Source organism: Mytilus californianus, unplaced genomic scaffold (genome assembly GCF_021869535.1).
Source record: "Mytilus californianus isolate M0D057914Y unplaced genomic scaffold, xbMytCali1.0.p SCAF_3, whole genome shotgun sequence".
Lineage (NCBI taxonomy): Eukaryota > Metazoa > Mollusca > Bivalvia > Mytilida > Mytilidae > Mytilus > Mytilus californianus.
In genome coordinates this window covers 58650788-58667174 of record NW_026262679.1, presented here as the reverse complement: position 1 = coordinate 58667174, position 16387 = coordinate 58650788, and the positions used below count along the sequence as shown (strand labels likewise).

The following is a 16387-nucleotide window of genomic DNA, read 5'->3' as shown; positions in this document are numbered from 1 at the left end:
GGCTTTTTATAGAACTTTATAAATGTGTTGCGTCCGAATTGCTTTTCTGGATTTGCATTCATCAGGAACGCTAATACAAAAAAAATGTGTTAGTAAAGGATTTTTTTTAAACTACTTACACATAGATTACTATATATGTTTTAGGTTTTGCTCATTGTCGAAGGACGCATAGCGTTCGATAGTTGTTCGCTTCTTTCTACTTTGAATTTGGCCTTTCCAATAATATATCATTGGCAATCATACCACATCTCATTTTTTATGAGTAAGTATTGTCAACGTATTTGTTCTTTAAAATCTCCTCAAATGTTCATGCAGCGGAAACGTCATTATACATAATGAAAATGACCAAATTGTGAGCAAACAGGGTTTTACCTATATATTTATAGGAAAAAATATTAGAAATCAAATGAATCTTTATTTAGTATTTGTTTCCTAATTTAATGAAAGTTGATCTCGTATGTTATATAATCCAGAGGCAAGATAAACAGAAAAAAATCTCAAAAACAATTTATGATTATTGCTTAAAACTTTACACACTTCTTAGTTATATTAATCTTAAGATCTGTATACTTTTTGGTGATGATTCAAAATTTTATTTTAGAGATATTGAGTATTTTGTTAAAAAGGGGGAGGGGTTTTTCACATGTCGCGCCGTATCTCAAAAACAGTTTATGATTATTGCTTAAAACTTTACACACTTCTTAGTTATATTAACCTTAAGATCTGTATACTTTTTGGTGATGATTCAAAATATTATTTTTGAGTTATTGAGTATTTTGTAAAAAAAGGGGGAGGGGTTTTTCACATGTCACGCCGTATCTCAAAAACGATTTATGATTATTGCTTAAAATTTTACACACTTCTAAGTTATATTAATATTAAGATCTGTATACTTTTTGGTTTTGATTCAAAATTTTATTTTGAGATATTGATTTTTTTTTTTAAAGGGGGGGTTTTCACATGTCGCGCCGTATCTCAAAAACGATTTATGATTATTGCTTAAAATTTTACCCACTTCTTAGTTATATTAATCTAAAGATCTGTATACTTTTTGGTTTTGATTCAAAATTTTATTTTAGAGTTATTGAGTTTTTTGTAAAAAAAAAGGGGGGGTTCTCGCATGTCACGCCGTATGTCAGAAACTATTTATGCTTATTGCATAAAAATTCACACACAAGACGACGGGCGTATCATTCGCTCATGGCGCAGCTGTTTATTATTCTTCTTATCCGGTAGTGTCTCAAGTCGGAGTAAAAAATTGAAAAGGCGTGTATATATAAATAATAATGGTCTCAAGACCAGGGGGAAAGAGTTGTATAGTTTATGTTTTAGGTTGACGAGGACGTTATCTGCAACCGGGGGAGGATGTGGTAGAGTGGACTTTCTGCCATTGATACTGGTTGCATTGATTATACTTTATGTACTTATTTAAAATTCTCTTGCAGACAATTTATTGTATTTTCTAGTAGTAGGTCACTAGGTGATTTGTTTGCAATCTACTTGTGATTAGGTCTTATTTCATTGGTCATTGGTGACCTTGTGATTAATTAGACCGAGGGAAATTTAATTTAATTTAATGGCAGGTCAATTCTGGTCTTTGTTTACAAAAGTTTCAATAGTTTAATTATTTAATATCCAGTCTTTATATTTACTTTCCATATATAAGATTGAATCATTCAGTTATAGTGGATACATGCAATTATATTCAGTAAGGAACCACAAATATAGCATATTTTGGTAAGTTACATTTACTTTCATTGAGAGCCTTTGGACAGATGAATGAAGTATGAATGATCAGAATCCTGATTATGATATTTCGATAACATGCAAGGTAAAAGTAAGTTTGCATGCCTAATGTCCAAGTAAGTTTGAGATTTGAATTGAGAGGTGTCAGATTATATTATTTGATTGTTTCGAGAGTTTTGTGTATTTGCTGTACGGGTGAGTTTGATTTATTTTTACAATGACCTTGACCTATGTCATGGTACAGGGGCGTGTTTTATTGGTCTCTTCTGCACATCTCCAGAATGTCTTCTGGTGAAGAGTCAAAAAAAATGAATCTGGACCTCTTCTGGAGATATTCTACGGAAGATCAATAAAACAAAAATTCAATTTGCCGTCGAATATAGCTGATTTTTGTTATGTTGGATGACATAAATGAAGTTTACGATGATTTTATTGAAAATTAAGATACGTCCGGTAGACATGACTGCAAGTGTGCTCTGTTCCTGACATTTTTCTTTGTTCTTTCCCCTTACTCAATTTTGCTAGACAAATCTGGCTTAAACCCCCACTATTTGATTTTTAAGAATAATCTTAGACTGCACAAAAATTCGTCAATGTTTGTCTCGAATATGATCAAAAAGGACATCTTGTCTATCCATTTTTTTTAAAGTAACCAAACTGGATTATTTTTGTATAAAGCAAAGATATCGGAAAGTCTCAAAATCATTTTTCTCTGATGGTCCTTAAAGAAAATCTTCTGGTCCTAACTATTATTTCTATTACAAAATTTCGATGGTCAAAACCTTCGGACCACCACTTTTACAAAAATGTTCCTTGTATATGTATCAATATGCAAGTATACAATGTATACCAGACATTTCTCAGACTGTTTTTTTTTTTTTTTTTTTTTTAATAAATCCGTTGGTTGTGTACTGATTGATACTTCAGTCTTGGAGAACAAGATTTATTTCAGTACTAGTTGTTATTAGCTTTGAACAAACTTCCAGTAACTGCAAATACTCTTATTTCGGTGCTTTGTGTCTATTGTCTTAATGTAAGTTTTTTTTTTGTGTGTCTCGTACCGATCTTTGGAGTTAATCTAATTGCAATTGGTTTGTGCAGGTTGTTCTTATAATGTACTGTTACACCACTGTCCCAGCTTCGGGAAGGACTGAGCGCTCACAAACATGTTCTTGTACTGTTGCACCACTGTCCCAGGTTACTTAGGGGGCGGGTTGGGCCGGATCCCGCTAACATGTTTAACCCCGCCACATTCTGTATGTATGTGCCTGTCCGAAGTCAGGAGCCTGTAATTTAGTGGTTGTCGTTTGTTGCTGTGTTACATATTTGTTTTTCGTTCATTTTTTTGTACATTAATTAGGCCGTTAGTTTTCTCGTTTGAATTGTTTTACATTTGTGATTTCGGGGCCTTTTATAGCTGACTTTGCGGTATGGGCTTTGCTTATTGTTAAAGGCCGTACGGTGACCTATAGCTGTTAATTGCTGTGTCATTTGGTCTCTTGTGGAGGGTTGTCTCATTGGCAATCTTCATTTTTATATCAACCCTGCCATATTCTTTGTGTGCCTGTCCCAAGTCAGGAGCCTATAGTTTAGTGGTTGTCGTTGGTTCATGCCTCGACTCATATTTGATATTTTGTAATTATTTTGTTATGTAAATTTAGGCCGTTAGTTTTTTCGTTTGAATTGTTTCTCACACTTTTCACGTCGGGCCTTTTATAGACGACTTTTACAGTATCGGGTTTTGTCATTGTTGAAGGCCTTAATTATGGTTGTCTATAATTGCTTACATCCACTTCATATTTGAACTCCGGTGGATAGTTGCCTCATTAGCAATCATACATCTCTTCGTTTTTATATTATATACCTGACTTTTAAACTCGTGTTTTCCTGAACCGAGTCCTGAACATGCATGACATATTTGTCACTGGGCGTTAAAAATTAGCAACAAACAATCAATCAATTTAAACTTGTGTTAAATAAGAAGAAAACCCATTTGATATTTATTCATTTATTGGGGTGGGGGACAGGAGGATTTCATATATGAATATAGTTGCCTGGTAAGAGCTGAAAAATAGGCATAATTAGCGACAGATTGAAAAATTAATAATGCCCTCTTCCCTTCCCCATCCTTCATCTATAAATTTAAACTGACCACCACGGAATAGCCCAACTTAGTGTTGAAAGTAGCGTTAAACAATAATCAATCAAAATCCCTTCCCTAGAATATCAAATAGTCGTCCCTTAACTGTTATTGTCCGTGTAGTTCTTATATTTATCCAGCTTATCGTCCTACATGGATGTCCTACTATGACTGTCATACCATAAAAACGTTTATAACACAGCTCACATTCTAATATATCTGCATTCATAAATTTATTAATGTCATTTAGACTAAACGACGCCATGTTTGTTATGTGCCTCTGCCGTCTAAACTACCCATCAAAAAAGAAGAGGTGGAAGAGAGCCAGAAGATCTTCTCTATTCAAAAAAACAGAAATGGACCTCTTCTGGCTCACTACCGAAGAACAAAAAAACACGCCCCAGTATTATCAATACTGATGTAGACATATTACAGCATGTAGGTAAAGGTAGTATCTTTGGTTAGCTATGAACTATAAAAGGTACTACCTTCTTTTGGGTGGAGTCAATAGTTAAGGTTCATCATAACAAATGGACAAATAGGGCTGTATTTACACCTCAAAAACTACTCTGTGTACAGACTTACCAGGGGCGTGTTTTATTGGTCTCTTCTGTACATCTCCAGAATGTCTTCTGGTGAAGAGTCCAAAAAAATGAATCTGGACCTCTTCTGGAGACATTCTGCAGAAGAAGCAATAAAACAAAAATTCAATTTCCCGTCAAATATAGCAGATTTTTTTTTCATGTTAGATGATATAAATGAAGTTTACAATGATTTATCAGAAAATAAAGATACGTCAGTTCAGATTTGGTAAACATGACTGTAAAAGTGTGCTCTGTTTTGGCTTTGATGTATTTATACAATAAGTATAAAAACGAAGAAAATTGGTTGAAAATTACAGGAAGAAATTGGTGTGTTCGTGTCATTTTTAGCTCACCTGGCCAAAGGGCCAAGTGAGCTTTTCTCATCACTTGGCGTCTGTCGTCCGTTAACTTTTACAAAAATCTTCTCCTCTGAAACTACTTGGCCAAATTTAACTAAACTTGGCCACAATCATCATTGGGGTATCTAGTTTAAAAAATGTGTCCAGTGACCCGGCCAACCAACCAAGATGGCCGCCATGGCTAAAAATAGAACATGGGGTGAAATGTAGATTTTGGCTTATATCTCTGAAACCAAAGCATTTAGAGCAAATCTGACATGGGGTAAAATTGTTAATCTGGTCAAGATCTATCTGCCCTGAAATTTTCAGATGAATCGGACAACCCGTTGTTGGGTTGCTGCCCCTGAATTGGTAATTTTAAGGAAATTTTGCCGTTTTTGGTTATTATCTTGAGTAATATTATAGATAGAGATAGACTGTAAACAGCAATAATGTTCAGCAAAGTAAGATCTACAAATAAGTCAGCATGACCAAAATGGTCTGTTGACCCCTTAAGGAGTTATTGCCCTTTATAGTCAATTTTTAACAATTTTTCGTAAATTTTTGTAATCTTTTACAAAAATCTTCTCTGAAACTACGAAGACAAATTTAACCAAACTTGTCCACAATCATCATTAGGGTATTTAGTTTTAAAAATGTGTCTGATGACCCCGCCTGCGAACCAAGATGGCCGACATTGCTAAAAAATAGTACATAGGGTAAAATGCAGTTTTTGGCTCATATCTCTGAAACCAAAGCATTTAGAGCAAATCTGATCATTAGGTCAAGATCTACCTGCCCAGAAATTTTCAGACCAATCAAGCAACATGTTGTTGGGCTGCCCCTGAATTGGTAATTTTAAGAAAATTTTGCAGCTTTTGGTTATTATTTTGAATATTATTATAGATAGAGATAAACTGTAAACAGCAATAATGTACAGCAAAGTAAGATCTACAAATAAGTCAACATGACCAAAATTGTCAATTGACCCCTTAAGAAGTTATTGCCCTTTATATTCAATTTTTTACAATTTTCATAAATTTTATAAATTTTTGTAAATTTTTACAAATATTTTCCACTGTAACTACTGGGCCAAGTTCATTATAGATAGAAATAGTTGTAAGCAGCAAGAATGTTCAGTAAAGTAAGATCTACAAACACATCACGATCACCATCACCAAAACACAATTTTGTCATGAATCCATCTGTGTCCTTTGTTTAATATGCACATAGACCAAGGTGAGCGACACAGGCTCTTTAGAGCCTCTAGTTTCTTTATGCTTTCCTAACTTAGTTTTGCTAAACAAATGCGGCTTAAAGCCCCAGCCATTTTAATTTTTTGGAATAATCTTAAAGTGTACAAGAATTTGTCAATGTTAATGTCTGGTATATGATCAAAAAGGACATCTTGACTATCAAATTTTTTTAAAGTAACCAAACTGAACTATTTTTGTATAAAGCAAAGATATTGCAGATTTATCAAAATCTGTTTTTCCCTGGTGGTACTTGAATAAAATCTGCTTGTCTTAGCTTTTATTTCTATTGCAAAATTTCACAAGGTATACAATGCAAAGACGTTTCTCAGACTGTTTATGACTAAATCTGTTGGTTGTGTACTGATTGATACCATATGGCAAAATCAAAGGTACTTTATTTAAATCATTTGCACCACGTGACTTTGTCCCTTTTGATCAAATTACTTCCCTTAGCTTAACATTGAAAATATAATTTATTATAGATTTGCGGATAATCCAGTTCTTTTCTGTCATGTATCTAAAACTAATGTATCTTTAAAAACTTCCTTTGGCGGATATTTACACAAATGCTGTGTAATTCTAAGGGAAAATGCTTAAAATTTGACTTTTTACGCAATGGGAAGGTTGAAATCATCATGTTTTTTAAAGAATTTGGCCGAAAACTTAAGAAAGCAGGTAAGTTAAAAGTTATTTAACTTTAAAATTCAACCTACAAGGTGTTTCCCTATAATTTTGCGAACAAATTATGAACAATATCTTCTTGCATGTGTATTTCTGTTTTGAATCTTGCTATTTTACGATTTTACGTCATTTTATTTGATCTTATATAGCAATTACACAATGGTTACGCTTCTGATTTTTAAACTAAAAAGGCCGAAAGATTTCAGAGTAGACAATGTCCATTTATACACGGACAGAAGCCTAAAAACATGTACAATTCACCTATATGCGAACAAATTGTTCATTCGACATAGGTATTTGCATATTGGCATTTTTATTAAAAGGGCTTATATAACCCTATTGTAATGGCTGCTGTCATGATAAGGCAAAATGGCCGCTATGCAAATTAGCAAATTACCCCAAATTTTTCCATATGCATTAGTCTGGGAGAATAAGATTTATTTCAGTGTTACTTGTAATTAGCTTTGAACAAACTTTCAGTAACTGTAAATACTTTCGGTGCTTTAAATTTGTGTCTATAAATGCCTTAATGTTAGTTTTTTTTTTGTGTCTCGTACCGATCTTTTGAGTTAATCTAATTGCAACAGTTTGTTCTTATGTTGTACTGTCACACCACTGTCCCATTTGAGGGAACGGTTGAGCGCCTAAAAACATGTTTAACCCTGCCATATTATTTATGTGCCTGTCCCAAGACAGAAGCCTGTAGTTGTTGTCTGTCGGAATATTTGATTTTTTGTATATATGTTTTGTTATATATAATTATGGCCGTTAGTTTTTTCGTTTGAATTGTTTCACATTTTTCATATTGGGGCCTTTTAAAACGACCACATGGTATGGGATTTTGTCATTGTTGAAGGCTGTACGGTTGCCCAACTTATGTGGATAGTAGCATCGATATCATTGGCAATCATACTATATCTCCTTATATTTATATTACATGTACATACCATACATGAACTCGTGTTTTCCTGACGACATGCATGAAATATTTGTCACTGGACATTAAAAATAAGCATCCAACAATCAATCATTTTAAACTTGTGTTAAATAAAGAGAACACCATTTCATTTTTTTTTTTTTTGGGGGGGGGAGGGCAAGAGGATTTTAAATTTGAATATGGTGGCCAGGTAAGTTGAAAATATAGACATAATTAGCAACAGATTTAAATGAATAATAAATTCGAAAAAAAAATCCTCCTGCCCCCTCCCAACACACTCCCCAGAATATCAAATAGTCGTCTCCTTACAGATACTGTCCGTGTAGATCTTATATTTATCCAGCTTATCGTCCCTATATATACAGGGATGTCCCACTAAAGCTGCCATACCATAAAAAACGTTTATCACACAGTTCACATTCTATTATATCTTCTTTCATAAATTTATCAATGTCATTTAAACTAAGAGACGCCATGTTTGTTATGTGCCTCTGCTGTCTTAACTACCTATTTAAAAGGAAGAGGTAGAAGAAAGCCAGAAGATCTTCCCAATGCAAAAAAACAGAAATGGACCTCTTCTGGCTCACTACCGAAGAACAAAAAAACACGCCCCTGTGCAGTTTGAAAAGTTTTAAGGCCTGGCATCCACTAGATATATAAAAGTTAAATGCATTTTGTGTTTCAGAAAGATAAAATCTTTTTTGGATTTTGATGGTCATTTTGTTTCGTTCCTGCTGATGGTGTAAAAATAAACAAACACCTAAATTACATTTGATACTGTCCACTCAGTTACACCCTTTAACTCACCTATTGTTGTGTAGATATCAGTATTGTCCATGCCAATCAAGGACAATCAATACAATGCAATGCAGTTGTTACCTGAGAGGGAGCATCTCAAAGATTTACCCAACTTAGTTTATTTTTACACCTTCTGCAGGAACAGAAAAAAATGCCCATCAAAATCCAAAATTGATTTTATCTTATTGAAACACAAATTTAATGCATTTAACTTTTATATATCTAGTTTTTCTTATTTCTCTGTCATATAAATGTGAAAATTTGAGATACAATCTTCACTTTCATATATAATTTGACAAATTTTTTCAGCATTTCAAAGAAAAATTTCCATAATAATTATACACCGAGGGATAGGTGTGTCTGGATAAGAAACCCAGACGGCGGGTTAGGCAGGAGGGGTTTCTTATCCAAACACGCCCTAGTATCCCGAGGTGTATAACTAACTTACACCCCATGCTAAACCCTATATTTCTTAACATTGAATTCTAAATGCAAAAGAATGGATATCTTATTTATTTACAATATGAAACCATGATTTATAAGATTTTTATGTTACATGAAACCCCACTAGTAACCTTACTTTGACTATCTTGGTTCAAACTTTGACAAGTGAGTAAGGTTTTACAAATGTCAAAGTTGCTGTTTTGCATATTCCCGTTAAATCCTTGTGCTAATATAGATCAGCAGGTCAAGATTGACCGTTTCGTACATTCTTATTACAAAAAAAAAATACATCATGCTCCTTGTATGTAGTTGTCAATATGGACGGGTATAAGACGAACGACATTTTGAGTCAAGCTTTGGATTTAGTAGACATGGTAGAAGAGACTAAAGATAAAGGCAATATTATAACTCAAAGTACTTACCTGTATCAGTTTCATTTGAGTTTAATGAAGGTAATCATAAATGTATTTTATATGTTACGGTTTTATAACCCCCCTCTATTCTCAAGTAAAACAAACATTCATATTCGGACATACTGAGGATGGTGTGTCTGAATTAGAAATCTGAGGACCAGACACGCTCAACATACAAAAATACAGATTGAATATTTAGGAACTCTCTTTTTTGTGGGGCAATCCAGGGATGGAGGTCCAGGAGTTAGAATCTCTGTTTATTTAAAGATCAATGCTTAAGAATAGAGACATATGACCGGGACCAGTAGCAGATCTAGCGGGGTTCTGGTTTTTTTTTGTGACAATCAATGCATTTGAATGGGGAGGCATGGTTGGAACCCCCCCCCCCCCCCCCCCTTTTTAAAAGTTGCTGAATCCGCCCCTGGGGATCAAAAGTTTTATCTTCAAGCAAAGGAGTATTTAAAGGATTTTTTTTTTATTCAAAATAGATGCATGCTTAATAGGACGTCTCCGGTTGCGGGAGTTTTTCGCTGCATTGAAGACCCATTGGTGGCCTTCAGCTGTTGTCTGCTCTATGGTTGGGTTGTTGTCTCTTTGAAACATTCCCCATTTCCATTCTCAATTTTATTAATACTTTTTTCATTATTTGAATTTCAAATAGCGAAACAATTTTAAAAATACCCCATTTTAGGAAATTCAAATTGTAGTGAACACTATTAGTAATTTCTTTTGTTCATGCTATTTAAAACAGTAATCAATGTCTATGGTTATGAATAACAATGGACTGTGTTTTCGGGATGTAGAAGCAGGGGTTTCCAGAAACCCAGCTCGTCACACCCTGTGGTCAAAATCCATTGTTCTTCATTAAAATAGATCTATTCAATTTACGCTTGTTTCAGAAATAGAAACTATGAAGTATAACAATAGAACTGGGGTGTAATGTCAAATATTGACTTAGCACTATTTTTTCGTGGTTTAAGTAGCATTATCTAACTTTGCATCTCAAGTCTTTTGTTGAAATACTGAGAAATAATGTTCATGATGAATAATTAAATGCTTATATACAGACTTTTTGATGCAAATAATTTTTTTTAGGAACAATTGTGTACACTATCTTTAGAGAAGCATGCAGTTGCAATAAAAAAAAAAAAAAAAATCATTTTCAATACTTTTGTTTTTCTTAAAGAGACAGGAGCCCAACTAGAGGACAAACTCGGATTCAGCAGCACATTTAAAGTTAAGTATATTTTTATTTAAAGTGACCCATAGACTGTCATCAATATTAAACTTATTTTTACTTTTTGTTTTTCTTACAGACAGGAGCCCCCACGATGAATGAGGTTTTAGGAGCCCATTTTTAGTTAAGTATATTTTTATTTGAAGTGACCCATTCATAGACTGTCATCAATATTAAACTAATTTTTACTTTTTGTTTTTCTTACAGACAGGAGCCCCCACGATGAATGCGGTTTTAGGAGCACATTTTAAGTTAAGTATATTTTTATTTGAAGTGACCCATACGTAGACTGTCATCAATATTAAACTAATTTATACCTTTTTGTTTTTCTTACAGAGGTAGGAGCCCCCAGGACGATGCGGATCCAGCAGCACATTTAAAGTTAAGTATATTTTTATTTGAAGTGACCCATTCAGAGACTGTTATCAATATTAAACTAATTTATACTTTTTGTTTTTCTTACAGAGGTAGGAGCCCCCAGGACGAATGCGGATCCAGCAGCACATTTAAAGTTAAGTATATTTTTATTTGAAGTGACCCATTCTTAGACTGTCATCAATATTAAACTAATTTATACTTTTTGTTTTTCTTACAGAGGTAGGAGCCCCCAGGACGAATGCGGTTCGAGCAGCACATTTTAAGTTAAGTTTATTTTTATTTAAAGTGACCCATAGACTGTTATCAATATTAAACTAATTTATACCTTTTGTTTTTCTTACAGAGGTAGGAGCCCCCAGGACGAATGCAGATCCAGCAGCACATTTTAAGTTAAGTATATTTTTATTTGAAGTGACCCATTCATAGACTGTCATCAATATTAAACTAATTTATACTTTTTGTTTTTCTAACAGAGGTATAGGAGCCCCCAGGACGAATGCGGATCGAGCAGCACATTTTAAGTTAAGTATATTTTTATTTAAAGTGACCCATAGACTGTTATCAATATTAAACTAATTTATACCTTTTGTTTTTCTTACAGAGGTAGGAGCCCCCAGGACGAATGTGGATCCAGCAGCACATTTTAAGTTAAGTATATTTTTATTTAAAGTGACCCATAGACTGTTATCCGAATATTAAACTAATTTATACTTTTTGTTTTTCTTACAGAGGTAGGAGCCCCCAGGACGAATGCGGATCCAGCAGCACATTTTAAGTTAAGTATATTTTTATTTAAAGTGACCCATAGACTGTTATCAATATTAAACTAATTTATACTTTTTGTTTTTCTTCCAGAGGTAGGAGCCCCCAGGACGAATGTGGATCCAGCAGCACATTTTAAGTTAAGTATATTTTTATTTAAAGTGACCCATAGACTGTTATCAATATTAAACTAATTTATACTTTTTGTTTTTCTTACAGAGGTAGGAGCCCCCCAGGACGAATGCCGATCCAGCAGCACATTTTAAGTTAAGTATATTTTTATTTGAAGTGACCCATTCATAGACTGTCATCAATATTAAACTAATTTATACTTTTTGTTTTTCTTACAGAGGTAGGAGCCCCCAGGACGAATGCGGATCCAGCAGCACATTTTAAGTTAAGTATATTTTTATTTGAAGTGACCCATTCATAGACTGTTATCAATATTAAACTAATTTATACTTTTTGTTTTTCTTACAGAGGTAGGAGCCCCCAGGACGAATGCGGATCCAGCAGCACATTTTAAGTTAAGTATATTTTTATTTGAAGTGACCCATTCATAGACTGTTATCAATATTAAACATGTTAAACTAATTTATACTTTTTGTTTTTCTTACAGAGGTAGGAGCCCCCAGGATGAATACGGATCCAGCAGCACATTTTAAGTTAAGTATATTTTTATTTGAAGTGACCCATTCATAGACTGTTATCAATATTAAACTAATTTATACTTTTTGTTTTTCTTACAGAGGTAGGAGCCCCCAGGAAGAATGCCGATCCAGCAGCACATTTTAAGTTAAGTATATTTTTATTTAAAGTGACCCATACAATTGACTGTCATCAATATTAAACTAATTCATACTTTTTGTTTTTCTTACAGAGATGGGAGCCCCAAGGACAAACTCTGATTCAGCAGCACATTCAAAGTTAAGTATATTTTTAGTTGATGTGACCCATTCATTGACTGTCATCAATATTAGACTAATTCATACTTTTTGTTTTTCTTACAGAGGTAGGAGCCCCCAGGACAAATGCGGATCCAGCAGCACATTTTAAGTTAAGTATATTTTTATTTAAAGTGACCCATAGACTGTTATCAATATTAAACTAATTTATACTTTTTTTTTTCTTACAGAGGTAGGAGCCCCCAGGACGAATGCCGATCCAGCAGCACATTTTAAGTTAAGTATACTTTTTATTTAAAGTGACCCATAGAGCTGTTATCAATATTAAACTAATTTATACTTTTTGTTTTTCTTCCAGAGGTAGGAGCCCCCAGGACGAATGCCGATCCAGCAGCACATTTTAAGTTAAGTATATTTTTATTTAAAGTGACCCATAGACTGTTATCAATATTAAACTAATTTATACTTTTTGTTTTTCTTACAGAGGTAGGAGCCCCCAGGACGAATGCGGATCCAGCAGCACATTTTAAGTTAAGTATATTTTTATTTGAAGTGACCCATTCATAGACTGTCATCAATATTAAACTAATTTATACTTTTTGTTTTTCTTACAGAGGTAGGAGCCCCCAGGACGAATGCAGATCCAGCAGTGCATTTTAAGTTAAGTATATTTTTATTTGAAGTGACCCATTCATAGACTGTTATCAATATTAAACTAATTTATACTTTTTGTTTTTCTTACAGAGGTAGGAGCCCCAGGACAAATGCAGATCCAGCAGCACATTTTAAGTTAAGTATATTTTTATTTGAAGTGACCCATTCATAGTCTGTCATCAATATTATACTAATTTATACTTTTTGTTTTTCTTAAAGAGGTAGGAGCCCCCAGGACGAATGCGGATCCAGCAGCACATTTTAAGTTAAGTATATTTTTATTTGAAGTGACCCATTCATAGACTTTCATCAATATTAAACTAATTTATACTTTTTGTTTTTCTTACAGAGGTAGGAGCCCCCAGGACGAATGCGGATCCAGCAGCACATTTTAAGTTAAGTATATTTTTATTTAAAGTGACCCATACAATTGACTGTCATCAATATTAAACTAATTCATACCTTTTGTTTTTCTTACAGAGATGGGAGCCCCAAGGACAAACTCTGATTCAGCAGCACATTCAAAGTTAAGTATATTTTTAGTTGATGTGACCCATTCATTGACTGTCATCAATATTAAACTAATTCATACTTTTTGTTTTTCTTACAGAGACAGGAGCCCCCAGGACGAATGTGGATTCAGCAGCACATTTTAAGTTAAGTATATTTTTATTTGAAGTGACCCATATAGACTGTCTTCAATATTAAACTAATTTATACTTTTTGTTTTTCTTACAGAGACAGGAGCCCCCAGGAGCCTGTAGTGGTTGGAGAGAAAGAGATGACATGATTTACGTATCAAGCAGTAAGTCTACTTTGTTTAAGGGGATTCAATTATGGCAAGTCAAATTTGGTGCAAGGCTTCCAAAACGGTCATATATTCCGGACATTTGCATGTGCGCAGGTGTGAAATTTAATTATGCATGCTAATTTCTTCAAAAAAATGCTTAAATTGTCATTGATACCTTTATCTCACGTTTATTTCGAATATTTTCTTGAAGAAATAACGTAGAAAGAGCTACTTACACTCATTTATGCTTTGCAAACGTACACGGAATTTACGTATCCGTCTGGTCCATGTTTTAACATTGTCAAGATAACATCCGGTATTAGATTTAAAAACGAAAGTAAAGTTTTTGACAACGTTATTTTGCACAAATAAAGAGTCTAAGGCAGATATAAGTACGCTGATGTTGCACACTTCGGATGATGCACTGCCAATTTAACAGTTTACGTCAGAACTTCCAATTTGAATCAAAGAAAGTTTAATATCGTCTTTTTTAATGTCAATCATTGGGATGGCCAATTCGGCAACTGATTACCATAATTGCCTTTTGTTTATTTAGTCTTAAGGGATTAAAATCGGGATAATATATAAAATGTCCGGCTGGCTAAAAATAATTTTGGAAGCCCTGATTTGGTGTTGTATTAGCATTGACACACCAACAAAATCTTAGATGTTTAATGCATTGATATCAAGTGTGCTTATACTGCAGTTTTCTTGCAGTCTCTGGTATATAATAATCATACATAAGTGAAGATAGGTTTTGATAAACATTTATAGAGTTTGATTAAAAAGGGAAGTTTTTTCCCACTCTTCAATTCTCTCTAAGTGTTTGAACACAGTATTGTATACATTTTGTAGATTTAAAAACAAGGTCAATGACAGATAATTTTACGATTTTAAGAGCTCTGAATTTACATTAAAAAATTTTTTTTAATACATGTACATTTCTTCTTCAGATTGAAACATTGTTATCAGATGAAGAGACTTCAGAAGCCAAGTTACACAACAATCTCAAGGTAGTTTATTCAATGCAGAGGATTTTTCACAAGAAATAAACAGTCAAATTGGCAATGAAGAAAATAATAGTTCATTGAAATCTTTAAATGCTCTCCTTGCTGCTGTGAATATGAGTCGCTGTTCATCGAATGCATGTTTTATTTTCAAAGGCTGGACATAACATCTCCAAAGCAAAAGCTCTTTTATCTGCCGTTCTTAATACAATTTGCCCAGAAGAAGAAAATGAGCTTTATAAAAACCTAGTTTCAATAGAAACAGTAGTTGATGAGGATCTTGAAGAGCAATTAAACAAGCATATAAAAATTCTGACACTTGGACATTACAAAGACAAATACTATCAGTCATTGCCACAAAGAAATAATACAATTTCATTAAAAAAACTCATTTAATGTGTAACCTATTACAGATCCAAAATCGCAAAAAGACATGGTCTCAAATATGGAGTGGGTAATGTCCATTTCTTCTGACTCAAAGTATTGGCAATTAGTTTAGCCTGAAAAAATTGAAAGCTTTGTTGACTTTATTACCTCCTCTGAAGTAATAAAGGACATGCCATTTTGAGAGAAGATGATGAAACTCTCATCAGGAAAAATTATTCCAACTCCAAATGTGATATGTTGTATAGCCCCAGCAGCTATCGTCAGGCAGTACTTTGATCAGTATTGTGAAGAAAATTACATCGATAAATTAGGTAGTTGTTTATCACTAACATGTCATATATTAATATGCATATAAGGGATTGCTTTTGTTTCTGTCATTAATATTATAATTTTCTATACATCTTAGAAGATTGTATAAAATTATCTTAAAACAAAGATAATGTAAGAATACAAATTTTGTGTCATTCTGTACAATATGTTTTAATTGATTTAATGTCAAAAAGCATAAATTGAAAATTGCTGCTTTTTCCAACATGACCCAAGACCAAACTCCAAAGATCCAAAGATACATCTATATACACATTTACCAAAGTCAATGATTTGTTAATTGTAGGTCACAATGACCTCCTTACATCTGCAAGCTGATCTTTTTCTCAAAATTGATATTTAAACAAGTTTAGATGATTCTATTGCCTATAGGTATCTAGGTTTGCATTTATTTCGAGAATTATGACTCAACCCATCCAGAAAAAAAGACGCTAAAGGACAGTGTTTTTACTAGATTTTGATAAAGATATATGTACATTTTACTAGATTTATATACTGGTTTTGTTCCCTTCACAGTACATTTAATTTGACTTATTCGAAAATATGTAATGTTTTACAGGTCACAGGTACTATGTACAGAATAATGCAAGTCTGTCCAGCTTC

At 33.5% G+C, this 16387-nt stretch overlaps 2 long non-coding RNA genes across 2 annotated transcripts; both read left to right on the top strand.

Annotated features, from left to right (window-relative positions):
* The first annotated feature begins 11000 nt into the window (after positions 1–11000).
* Positions 11001–13317, top strand: LOC127733574 (uncharacterized). The gene is made up of 3 exons (XR_007997123.1): positions 11001–11171; positions 11810–11935; positions 12980–13317. It is a non-coding gene; the product is annotated as an uncharacterized LOC127733574 (long non-coding RNA).
* Positions 13318–13833: 516 nt separating this feature from the next.
* On the top strand, positions 13834–15719 carry LOC127733573 (uncharacterized). The gene is made up of 3 exons (XR_007997122.1): positions 13834–14078; positions 15017–15076; positions 15484–15719. It is a non-coding gene; the product is annotated as an uncharacterized LOC127733573 (long non-coding RNA).
* Positions 15720–16387: the final 668 nt, after the last annotated feature.